This window comes from Chiloscyllium punctatum, chromosome 7 (genome assembly GCF_047496795.1).
Source record: "Chiloscyllium punctatum isolate Juve2018m chromosome 7, sChiPun1.3, whole genome shotgun sequence".
NCBI classification, from domain to species: Eukaryota; Metazoa; Chordata; class Chondrichthyes; order Orectolobiformes; family Hemiscylliidae; genus Chiloscyllium; species Chiloscyllium punctatum.
In genome coordinates this window covers 121,614,880-121,627,156 of record NC_092745.1, presented here as the reverse complement: position 1 = coordinate 121,627,156, position 12,277 = coordinate 121,614,880, and the positions used below count along the sequence as shown (strand labels likewise).

At 41.0% G+C, this 12,277-nt stretch overlaps 1 pseudogene; it reads right to left on the bottom strand.

Moving 5' to 3' along the window:
- LOC140479371 (calcium-activated chloride channel regulator 3A-1-like) overlaps nucleotides 1–11,103 on the bottom strand; it is a 92,361-nt pseudogene extending 81,258 nt beyond the window's left edge.
- Between the last annotated feature and the right edge of the window lie 1,174 nt (nucleotides 11,104–12,277).

Below are 12,277 nucleotides of genomic sequence, written 5' to 3'. Positions count from 1 at the left end.
ACCATCCATTGTATAAGAGTTATTGTTCAAGGAGAGAATATGTTCACTTCAGGAATTTTGATTCAATGCCACAATTTCTAACAATGACACTTCTTGCTTTGCCAATGGACGTGATATTTATTGTATTGTTCGGCCCATCCTAAAATACCTGGACAGCAGAAGCTTTGATTTCTTCTAAAAGAGTTAGGTACTCAATAACGTTGCACAGAATAGGGTCCATAGATCTACCCCACAGTGTCCCATTTTCTCTTGTAATGAAACGTACCATGTATTCACACCCCCTTCCCCAGTACAGTCTTCATTCCAGGAGCCTCTAGCCCCAGTCACACTGCCAGCTCAATGGCGAACAGAATACAGGATGGCTTGCTATCTCAAATAAACAATAATGGGATCCATGAAGCTTTAAAATTGTTTTTTGTTCCTTATCTTCAGGTTAAGGAGCATTTACTTGTTACTCTCCTCAATGTTTTTTCTGAACCCAGCATTGTTATGGTCAAAATGTTCCAAATCTTTTCAAATCTATGGATTAGCAACAACCAATCTTTGTAATCTTCTATTGGGCCTTATATCCTATCACTCACTCAGAGTCCTTCTGTCTCTAGTCACTTCCCACACACATTCCCTGTTCCCCAGTCCTGACTCCTGATTTCTCATGAAAGGTAACTGACAAGAAACATTCTCTGTCTACAGAGGCCACTAGGCTTGCTAAGTACTGTCAGCATTTTCTGTGTTTTAGATTTCCAGCATGTACAGTACAGAGGGAGGTGGGTGGTGAGTAATACAGATCACACAATCTGTCCAGTCAATACCCAACATCTCTTTTGGGAAATTTGCAGGAGGCATTAAAATTAAATTGTCCCCATGAGATTGGAAATAACACTCATACTTTGCCTCTTCCTCAATCATTGGTCACATTCTGAGTTAATGTGTTGTCCAAATCCAGGGAAGACTGGAGAAAAGCAAATTATTGTAGTCGGCAGGTCAGATGGACAGGGCTTGCAGGTGGTGCAGTGCCTGCAGATCATAGTTTGGATATTTCTGTCTCTAAATCGGATTTTGTCCTTTGAACTTTTATGAACTTGCTGAGAGTCTGCAGTTGGTTGTGCATTTCAGTGACAGGAATTCTGTTCACACACACCAATGAAACAAACCTGTGTTTTATTTTATTTGTTTGTTTCACTGCATCAATGTCCATTGGGATTTTATACTTCACGTGAGTTCAAAGCTTATTCGACCGGCGTGTAAGTCCATAAATACAATCCCAGCCCAAAACATGTTTTCCAAAAAAAAAAAGGTGATAAGTAAAAGCCAGGGAGCTATATACCAGTGAGCCTGATTTACATGTATTTGGAAAGGCAAGGACTGATTAGGGATAGCCAATACAGCTTTGTGCATGAGAAATCATGTCTCACAAACCCTTGATTGAATTTTTTGAAGAAATAACAAAGAGGATTGATGAGGCCAGAGCAGCGGACATCATTTACATGGACTTCAGTAAGACATTTGACAAGGATCTCCATGGGAGACTGCTTAGCAAGGTTAGATCTCATGAATCACAGGGACAACTAGCCATTTGGATGCAGAACTCCCTTCAAGGTAGAAGATAGAGGGTAGTGGTGAAGAATTGCTTTTCAGACTAGAGGCCTGTGACCAGTGGGGTGTCACAAGGATCAGTGTTTGGTCCATGTCTTTTTTTCATGAATATAAATGATTTAGATGTGAACATAAGAGGTATAGTTAGTAAGTTTGCAATTGACATGAAAATTGGAGTTGTAGTGACAGCAAAGAAGGTTCCCTTAGGTACAACGGGATCATGATCAGATGGGCCAATGGGCTGAGGAGTAGCAGATGGTGTTTAGTTCAGATAAATGTGAGGTGCTGCATTTTGGAAAAGCAAATCAGAGTAGGACTTATACACTTGGAAAGATCCGAAAGGGACCTTGGGGCAACGTTTTCACGCAGGGGGTGGTGCATGTCTGGAAGGAGCTACCAGAGGAAGTGGTGGAGGCTGGTACCATTGCAACATTTAAACGGCATCTGGATGGGTGTCTGAATAGGAAAGGTTAAGATGGTTTTTTGGACCAAATACTGGCAAATGGGACTAGATTTATACAGAAATATCACCATGGATGAGTTAGAAGGGTCTGTTTCCATGCTGTATATCTCTATGGCTGCAGAAGTTCATCAATGTTTTAAGGGCTGCTTTGCTCAGGAAATGTCCTTTGTTGAGATGAGTTGTTTGTCAACAGATACAGTAGTGCAGGCAGCATCTAGTTGATTGTACTTCGCTGACATACGCAGCAAAGACAACAGAAAATAGTTAAATTTGCAACACAGTCCTGTTCCAATTAAATTTAACTGTTTTCCTACCTCCATGTAATTACTGAATATATTTAAGAGTTGATCTTAAAATATTTTGCTATTTGAGGTTTGGAATGTCTTAGAACATAGAACAGTACAGCACAGTACAGGTCCTTCAGCCCTCGATGTTGTGCCGACCTTTTATCCTACTCTAAGATCAAACTAACCAATATACTCTTCATTTTACTACCATCCATGTTCCTATCCAAAATTCACTTAAATGTCCCAATGTATCTGACTCTACTATCATAGCTGGCAGTGCATTTCATGCACCCACCACTCTCTGAGTAAAGAACCAACCTTTGACATCTCCCCTAAACTTCCTCCAATCACCTTAAGATTATGCCCCCTCGTGATAGCCATTTCCGCCCTTGGAAAAAGTCAGGTTGACCACTCTATCTATGCTTCTCATCATCTTATACATCGCTATCATGTCATCTCTCATCACTCCAGTGAGAACAGCCCTAGGTCCCCAAACCTTTCTTCATTAGGCATGCTCTCCAGTCCAGGCATTCTGGCATAACTTGTCTTCATTCCTCTCGAAAGTTTCCACATCCTTCCTATAATGAGGAGACCAGAACTGAACATAATATTCCAAGTGTGGTCTAACCAGAACATTCTAATAACAAGCGAAATAAACCTCTTCAACATAAACCAACATTCCTATGGGATGTCCATTAAGAGGGTGTGTTAGTCATTTATAAATCATGAGGTATTGTAGATTCTTTTAAAATATAGACAATTTATTCTTATGGTAGCCATCTATGATTGTCTCACCTGTTACTATGTATGAGAATGATTGACATGGTAAGATCATACAAAGTACAGACTCAGTACAAACAGGCCATAAAAAACCAGGTACAGGAAACAATGAAAGTAGTGAAATATTAAACACCTTAGATGTGCTGTTTTCTCGATCACAAACAACACAATCATGGTAACAAAAGCGAAAGAGATAAGAGGTGGCTGTGCAGTTAAGGTTACACCTTGTCCCGGTGACCAATACACTACTTCTCAGGACCAGAGAAACTACGCCATGTTCTTTGCAGCCTGTAACTTGCTATCGATTAAGAAGAGCACCCCACCAAGATCTTCCCCTTGCCTCTACATCTTTTAAACAACTGCCAAACTTCAAACAGACCATTGTTCGCAGCAAACTGCCCGGCCTTTAGGACAACAATGACCACAACATCATACAACACTGTCGTGGCAACCACTGCAAGATGTGTTAGAGTGTCGACACGGATACCAGCATTGCAAATGGGGACACCATCCAACGCATGCGCACCAGGTACTCATGTGACTCAGCCAACATTGTCTATCTCATCCGCTGCCGGCAAGGATGCTCCAAGTCATGGTATATTGGCGAAACAACACAGACGCTACAACAACAGATGAATGGACACTGCGCAACAACCACCAGTCAGGGATGTTCCCTCCCTGTCAGGGAATACTTCAGCGGTCAAAGACATTGGGCCTCAGATCTTCGGGTGACCGTCCTTCAAGGTGGCCTTTGGGATACGCAACAACGCAGAGTTGCTGAGCAGAGGCTGATATTCAAGTTCGGTTCCCATGAGGGTGGCCTCAACGGGAATCTTGGGTTCATGACACACTACAGGTGACCCACTACACCATACGCACACATATATACACACACTTTTGCACTTGATCACACTCACAGAAACCCTCTCATACACATGCTGTCTCTCAGACACACGGACACATCCACAATCATGTGTACAGGCATATACTCTGTCACAGTCAAGTACGCACTAACAAACATGCACACATGCACACACACTCTCACATGCACTCACACTCACATACTCCCTCCCACACACACACATTCTCTCTCTACCACACACACACACATGCACGCATATACACACACATTCATACATATAAGACTATGAATTTACATTTGCAGATTTGTATTTACAGATACATTCTATTTTGTTCAAAAAGCACAAATTCTGCAGACAGTCAGTCCATGTGAGACTTTATAAATTCCTGCTTTGGAAATAGAAACAATCTGCCTAAAAGTTGGGACACAGACAGACTCTAAGCTCACACATTTAATGTAATGTCTGAGCTGAGATGTCACTTTCTTTATAATAGAACCTTAAGTTATCTGAGGAATATGACTTGAAAGAAGTTCTGGGAATTACATATTAATGAATTGAAATCTCCAATCCCATTCCAAGTGATTAAAGACTTAACAGCAATCTAGTCTTGTTCAATACTTCGCACCAGTTGTATGACACTTTAATCTGTTTCCAGTGATCCTGCCTGCCTAATTCCTGATGAAGGAGCAGCACACAGAAAAGGTATAGTTCCAAAAGTACCTGTTGGACTGTAAGCTGGCACTGTGTGATTTTTAGCTTTATCTATCCCGGTCCAACACTGGCACCTCCACATCATTACACATATTATGTTCATTTGTACATTGTTATGGAAGAAGTTCCACAGCTGACGCTTCACTTCATCCCAAATCTTTCCAATTCTTTCAAGCCTGTATAGCTCTTCAAAAGGGACATTAGCCTGTGAGGAAAATTCCATTAACTTTCATCAATATGTGGTGAATTTAACTATTTAATAGCTGAAGGTATGTAACATAGGTCTGAACAAGTTCTGCTTCTGCAAAAGCAGAGGCTGATCATTCAACTGAACTATACCTGCCTTGGAACAGCAATCCTAAAACTTGTAAATGTGCTTCTGTGAAAAATTGAGCCGGTAACAGAAATTGACATGTATAATAAAGAGCAGGTGTAAAGTTTCACATGTGCCAAATTAGAAATCGGAGATTCTGGAGTATGCATCACTATTTGCCAGCTTCAGAGCAAGGGCATCTTTTCAAAATTCTAACAAAACAGAAAGGCACTAGGAATATAGGTGAAAGTGAGGACGCAGATGCTGGAGATTAGAGTTGATAGTGTGGTACTGAAAAAGCACAGCAGGGCAGTCAGCACCCGAGGAGCAGGAGAGTCGACATTTCTGGCAAGGGCCATTTATCAGGAAATCATGAGGAATATGTCTCACGAATCAACAGACAAAATGACTTTTTACCTCGAGCACAGAAAACAGAAAAAAAAATCATATAACAAGGATTTGTCAGTTAGCAGCAAATCAATACATATCGTTCAGCCATTTCTTAAAGACATATAATGTTCTTGTTTTCATGTCTGGTCAGTGAAGCAGTGTTAATAATGGAAGTTGTGGATAACCTGAGCCTCTGCTTTCAGCAGACTTTTTAAGATTATCAAGTCAGTGGAACAGTATACAGCTTAAAATATTATCACATTACACTCTTGTTTATCCAAAATTTGCAAGCACACTGTTAGGACTCTGTCAAGCCCTCTCAGCCTCAAATGTACAGAAAAATGCTGCCCCCACAGTTCTCTGTGCCAAGGAGTTCCAAAGACTCACAACCCTCTGAGAAAAGAGGTTCCTCTTCACTTGAGCCTTAAATTGGCTCTTTATTCTGAGACTGTGCCCTCTGGTCCTAGACTCTCCCATCAGCAGAAACATCCTCTCAGCCTTTACTCTGTCAAGCCCATTAAGAATCCCATATGTTTCAGTGGGATCACTTACATTCTTCGAAACTCCAGTCCTAACCTCTTTAGCCTTTGCTCATAGGAACATTATTAGACCCTGTTTTACTGCATTTATCTGCCTGTTACTAACTGGATTATATCCAACATAGGATGCTCAGAAAAATGTGGAAAAGGAAATAATAAGCAGATAAAGATGAATGACTAATTTCACCTCGAAAGCAGATATTCAATCAGGCAACTCTTCACAATGCAAATTATCAATATATGATGCTTCAACCTCACTAAAGGCACAGAATATGGTGATCTTATTAACTTAGTAAAGTTTAATCATCTCACTGTGCATTTAAACTCAACAAATATTTCAAGATGTCAAAAGGACAAGATATTAGGTGCTGCGATTTTAGGCAGTGAAATTGAGCCAATTTGTTTTGTTTTGAATACTTCCTGATTTATTGGAAAGCATTGCTTCCTTTCCCCCTCCCTTCCAGCTGAAAACAGATGATCAGAACCACAGCTTCTGTGGGAGGGTTTTCATCAGACTAACAGCTGGTCTGGAGCATAAGATAAAGCATAAGAAGAAGGGCTGATGCCTGAAATGATGATACTCCTGCTTATCAGATGCTGCCTGACCTGCTGTGCTTTTCCAGCACCACACTCTTGACTCTGATCTCCAGCATCTGCAGTCCTCACTTTCTCCCTGTTATGGAGCATACACCCACCTAAAGGGCGATGTGTGTTATATGGTTCCTGCCCTGTTTTTCTGAGCTACCCAGCCAACAGCACAGTAATGTTATACTAAAGCCCCAGGCTCATTTCAACTTTCGCTTCCCCAGCACTGCAATATGACTGATTATTGCTTTTATACTAATGATACCAAGCATCAGTGCCCTCTGCTATGCCCCATAAGTTCCGCAGTTCAAAGCAATATAAAGATGGGCAAAAAAATTAGGAGAAGGTGTTGGCTGTTTGGGCCAGCCCTGCCATTCATTAAGATAATGGATAATCTAGTTTAATCTTCAATTATACATTGCGACCTACCTCAGTGACCTTTCACCCCATTGCTTGTCAAGGATCTGTCTACCTCTGCCTTAAAAGTACTCAGAGATTCTGCCTCTACTATCTTTTAGATCATAAGATAAATGGCTAGAGTTAGGCTTTTTGGCCCATTGAGTTAGCTCCATTATTCGATAATGGCTGATATGTTTCACAACCCCATTATTCTCCTGCCTCCTGCCTTCTCCCCATAACCCTTAATTTCCTTACCAGTCAGGAACCTATCTCTGATAGGTATTTAAGTCAAATATACTCAATGACGTGGCCTCCACAGCCTTCTGCTGCAATAAGTTCCACAGATTCACCACCCTCGGACTGAAGAAATTGCTTCTCATCTCAGTTGTAAAGGATTGTTCCTTTGCTCTGAGGCTGTGCCCTCGGATTCTAGTCTCTCCTACCAGTGGAAACATCTTCTCCATGTCCACTCTATCCAGGCCTCTCATATGCTGTAAGTTTAAATCAGATCCCCCCTTATCCTTCTAAACTCCATCGAGTACAGACCCAGAGTCTTCAACCGTTCCTCATATGACAAGCCTTCCATCCCCAGGATCATTCTTGTGAACCTTCACTGGACACCCTCCAAGGTCAGCATATATTTCCTAAGTACAGAGTCAAAAACTGCTCACAATGTTCCAAATGTGGTCTGATCAGAGCCTTGTACAGACTCAGCAGTACACTATTCTCTTGTATTCTAGCCTTCTCAAAATGAATGTTAATATTGCATTCACCTTCCTAACTGCCAACTGAAGCTGCATGTTAACCCTCAGAGAATCCTGAACTAGGACTCCCAAGTATTCATCCAGTAAACCTTCTTTGAACAGCCTCCAACATTTTTACATCTTTCCTTAAAGTTGGAGACCAATACAGTCTACATTACTCCAGGTGTTAGATCACTAATGCCCTGTGTAAGTGAAGCATAATCTCCCTACTTTTGTATTCATTTCCCCTGCAATAAATAGCAACATTATTTGCTTTCTTAATTAAATGCTGTACCTGCAAACTAAACTGTTGTGATTCATGCACTTGGATATCCAGTCTCCTTTGCAACGTGTCACCATTTAGATGTTTTAGTCTTCCTGCAAAAATTTACAATTTCATATTTTCCTACATTGTATTCCATTTGCTAGGTTTATGCTCACTCATCTAGCGTACCTATATCATTTTGTAGTCTCCTTGTATCCTCTTCATCACTTACTTTCCTATCTACTTTCCTGTTGTGAGCAAATTGATCAACCATTACTTCAGGTCCAATAGATGTGGAGCTGGAAAACACAGCAGGTCAGACAGCATCCGAGGAGCAGGAAAATCGATGTTTCGGGCCAAACCCCTTCACCATTACTTCAGATCCCTTCATCTGAATCATTTACTTTGATCGTAAAGTGTTGAGGACCCAGTGCTGATCCCTTGGCACACCATGCCCATTCAACCAGAAAATGACCCACATGTGTACTCTCCTTCCTCCTATTCGATATCAAGATGTTACCCCTTACACCATAGGCCTTTGTTTTCTGCAGTAACCATTGATGTGGCACTTTATCAAATGGTTTCTGAAAGTCTACATTGCATCCACTTCACAAAGAACTCCAATAAATTGGTTAGATGTGATTTCTTTTTTAACAAAATTATGTTGTCTCTGCCTTGAATTTCTCTATTAGCCCTGTTTTAATGTCTGTCACAATTGATTTTAACATTGTTCCAATGACAATGCATCATCCTAACTAACCTACAGCCTCCTGCTTTCTGTCTTTCTTTCTCCATTTGTGGAATATGGGTGTCCCTGGCTGGGCCAGCATTTATTGCCAGTCCCTAGTTGTCCTTGAGAAGATGGTGGTGAGCTACCTTCTTGAACTACTGCAGTCCACCTGCAATGGGTTGACCTACAATGCCATTAGTGAAGGAATTCCAGGATTTTGTGAACAGTGAACAGGATTTTGCAACAGTGAACGAAAGACAATATATTTCCAAGACAGGATGGTAAGTAGCTTGGAGGGGAACTTGAAGATAGTGGTGCACCCATGTATCTGCTGTGCTTGTCCTTCTGAATGGTAGTGGTTTTGAGTTTGGAAGGTGCAGTCTGAGGATCTTGGGGGAATTTATTCATAGCACCTTGTAGATAGTACACACTGCTGCTATTGAGTGTTGGTGGTAGAGGGAGTAGATGCTTCTGGATGTGGTGCTAATCTAGTGGGCTGATTTGTCAAGTGTCAAGTTCTTTGAGTGTTGTTAGAGCTGCACTCATCCAGGCAAGTGGGGAATATTCTATCATACTACAGACTTGTGCCTTGTATATGACTTTGGGGAGTTAGGAAGTGAGTTACTCGCTGTAGTATTCCCAGCCTCTGACCTGATTTTGTAGTGACTGTATTTGTATGGTAAGTCCGGCTGAGTTTCTGGTCAATGGTCACCCCCAGAATGTTGACAGTGGGGGATTCAATGATTGTAACAATTGAATGTCATGGGGCAGTAGTTAGAATGTCTCATTGATGATGGCGAAAGCCTAGCATTTGTGTGGCATAAATGTTACTTGCCATTTGTCAGTCCAAGTTTGGATATTGTCAAGATCTTGTTGCATTTCAAGGTAGACTGCTTCAGTATCTGAGGAGTCACAAATGGTGCTGACCATTGCACAATCATCAGTGATTATATCCCCACTGCTGACCTTATGATGGAGGGAATGAGGTGATGAAGCAGCTGAAGATGCTTGGATTTAGGACACGACCCTGAAGACGTCTGCAGAAATATCCTGGAGCTGAGATGACTGATCTCCAACAATGACGCCATTTTCGTATGGGTCAGGTATGATTTCAACCAGCAGAGAGTTTCCTCTGATACCCATTGATTCCAGTTTTGCTCGGGCTCCTTGATGCTGCACTCAGTTGAATGCAGCCTTGATGTCAAGGGCAGTCACTCTCACCTCCCCTCTGGAGTTCAGTTCTTTTGTCCACGTTTGAATCAAGGCTGTAATGAGGTCAGGAATTGAATGACCCTGGTGGAACCCAAACTGGCCATCACTGAGCAGGTCATTGCTGAGCAGGTGCAGCTTGACAGTGCTGTCTGTGACACCTTACATCACTTGAGAGTCTATTGATGGGGTGGTAATTGGCTGGGTGGGACTTGTCCTGATTTTTATGTACAGTCTTTTTCCAATTTCCAGGAGAGACAACTGGGAATGGAGAAATGAACAGGAATTTCAAAATCAGTGTGTGTATCTTAAAACAGCAATCCCACAAATGTAAATGATTTAAATCACTTTCACACAAAATTGATGCAAAGTGGCAAATTCTGTAAATTCAATCCAATTCTGTTCAGCTTAAATTTAATTGAAAGTAATGTGTACTAACTTGGGTAATTGCAGAACAGGCAGCTCATCTCTACAAATCTTTAGTTCCTATTCATCGTTTCATGAAAAATCAAAAGTATTACGTAAATGTAGGAAGTGCCCCAGTCACAAGTGAGTTCCGTTTTTAACTTCCTTTCATAAGTTGAATTTGTATGTAAGTCGGAACAGTTACGTACGGTTCACATCTAGCGTCAATTAGTCAAATGTTTGTCTTAGTATATTGTATATATTTTACCTAAAACATCTTAAATATAATAATACAGTAATAATAATAATAGATGTAACTACAGTGCAGTATTGATAATTGAGAGAGAGAATATGTGTGTGTGTATATAGATATAAAAAACATGAAAGAAACATTTCTTAAACTGTTTAGAAAGAAAAGATAATGATTAAAGGTTAACACCTACTCTCATTCCAATCCATGTTTTGCATACCGGAAGGGACCTTAATGAATAATTAAGATGACTTTATTAATTGGACGATGGGCCTGGTGTTGGTCAGGATGGGCCTGATGTTGGAGAGGATGGGCCTGGTACTCACAAGGAAGAACCTGGTGCTGGAGAGTCAGGGATTGATACAACTACTGGAGAGTCAGGGTCTGATCCTGCTGCTGCAGAGTGGGGGGTTTACTTCAGAAGCCAATTTCTTAAAGTAAACATCAAGGGTGGCTTGAACAGAGCTTTTCTTTTTCTCATTGTAAATGGCCTTGTAGCAGCTGAGGCCGTCGGTAACTATCCGGTAAACTTTGGTGAACCTCTCTGCATTAGGAGCTTGCTCCTCTAACTTTGCCATCCCTATTTCAATGACAGAAAGGCTTCAGCTAACTCCTTCATCAAAAACATCTTGGGTTCTGGGGTTTCTAGGTCTCAGCCTCCTTCATCAAATGCTATCATCTGCTGCTCCAGCGCCATAGGGTCTTCATTGGTCAGGTCTTTGGCATGGGATTTAAGAAAGTCTAAGACACCGTCTTCACTGATGTCTAACTGCAGTTGATTGTTCTCAATACCAACCACAGCATGCCTGGCTTCAGCAATGTCCTCAGCTATATGTGGCATTGTTCTCCCTCGTGCCGATGAACCGTTGAAAACGTGCAATGTTTTGAGCATTGTGCAAAGTAGTAGTTAGTACAAACCACTGTATGTAACTCAATATTTTTAAAATAATAGGCTTTGCGGAGGTCAGTTCATAAGTTCAGGTATTCATAACCTGGGAAAAGCCTGTATTGCATTAAACTGAAATCTTACAACATGCCAAGGGACCATAACTTTTTGGAAGAGATGACTTTTGTGTTTCCTTTAGTTATAAAACTCCACCATTGAATACACTGCTTCTCGTAATCTCTCAAAACATTATTCAGCTTTGTATAATATTTGGGCAATTGCATTTCCATTTTAAAACGTTGGGTTTATTATAAACTATCTCTTGATGAAAATGAATATTACTGAAAAGACAAACACCTTGTTGAAGCTTTTCATCTTGATATGACACAGAGACAAAGAGATGAACAAAAACAGCCTTTCTATCTCTGTATTCACAACGCATTGAAATTAAACCATCAAAGGCCCTGAAATAGTCACTCCAATAGTTTCTAACCAGACTTTGAACAACCTGTCTCAGACTTAGTGAAAAATCCATTTCTAGACACTGGTTTTGTATCTCCAATGAAAGGGGGATGATGGCCTAGTGATATTATTGATTGAGCATTAAGCCAGAAACTCAGGAAATTTTCCAGGGACTTGGGTTTGAGTCCCACTCATGGCAGATGGTGAGTTCAATAAAAAAAATTCCAGAATTATGAATCTCTTGATGACCATGAAACAATTGCCAGAAAAAATTCTAATAATGAATGTCCTTCCTTTAGGGAAATAGACCTGCCAGCTTCACCTGATCTGGTCTATGTGTGACTCCAGACCCACAGCAATGTTGTACCAATCATTATAAAGTCTCAACAAAGAAAGGAGACCAA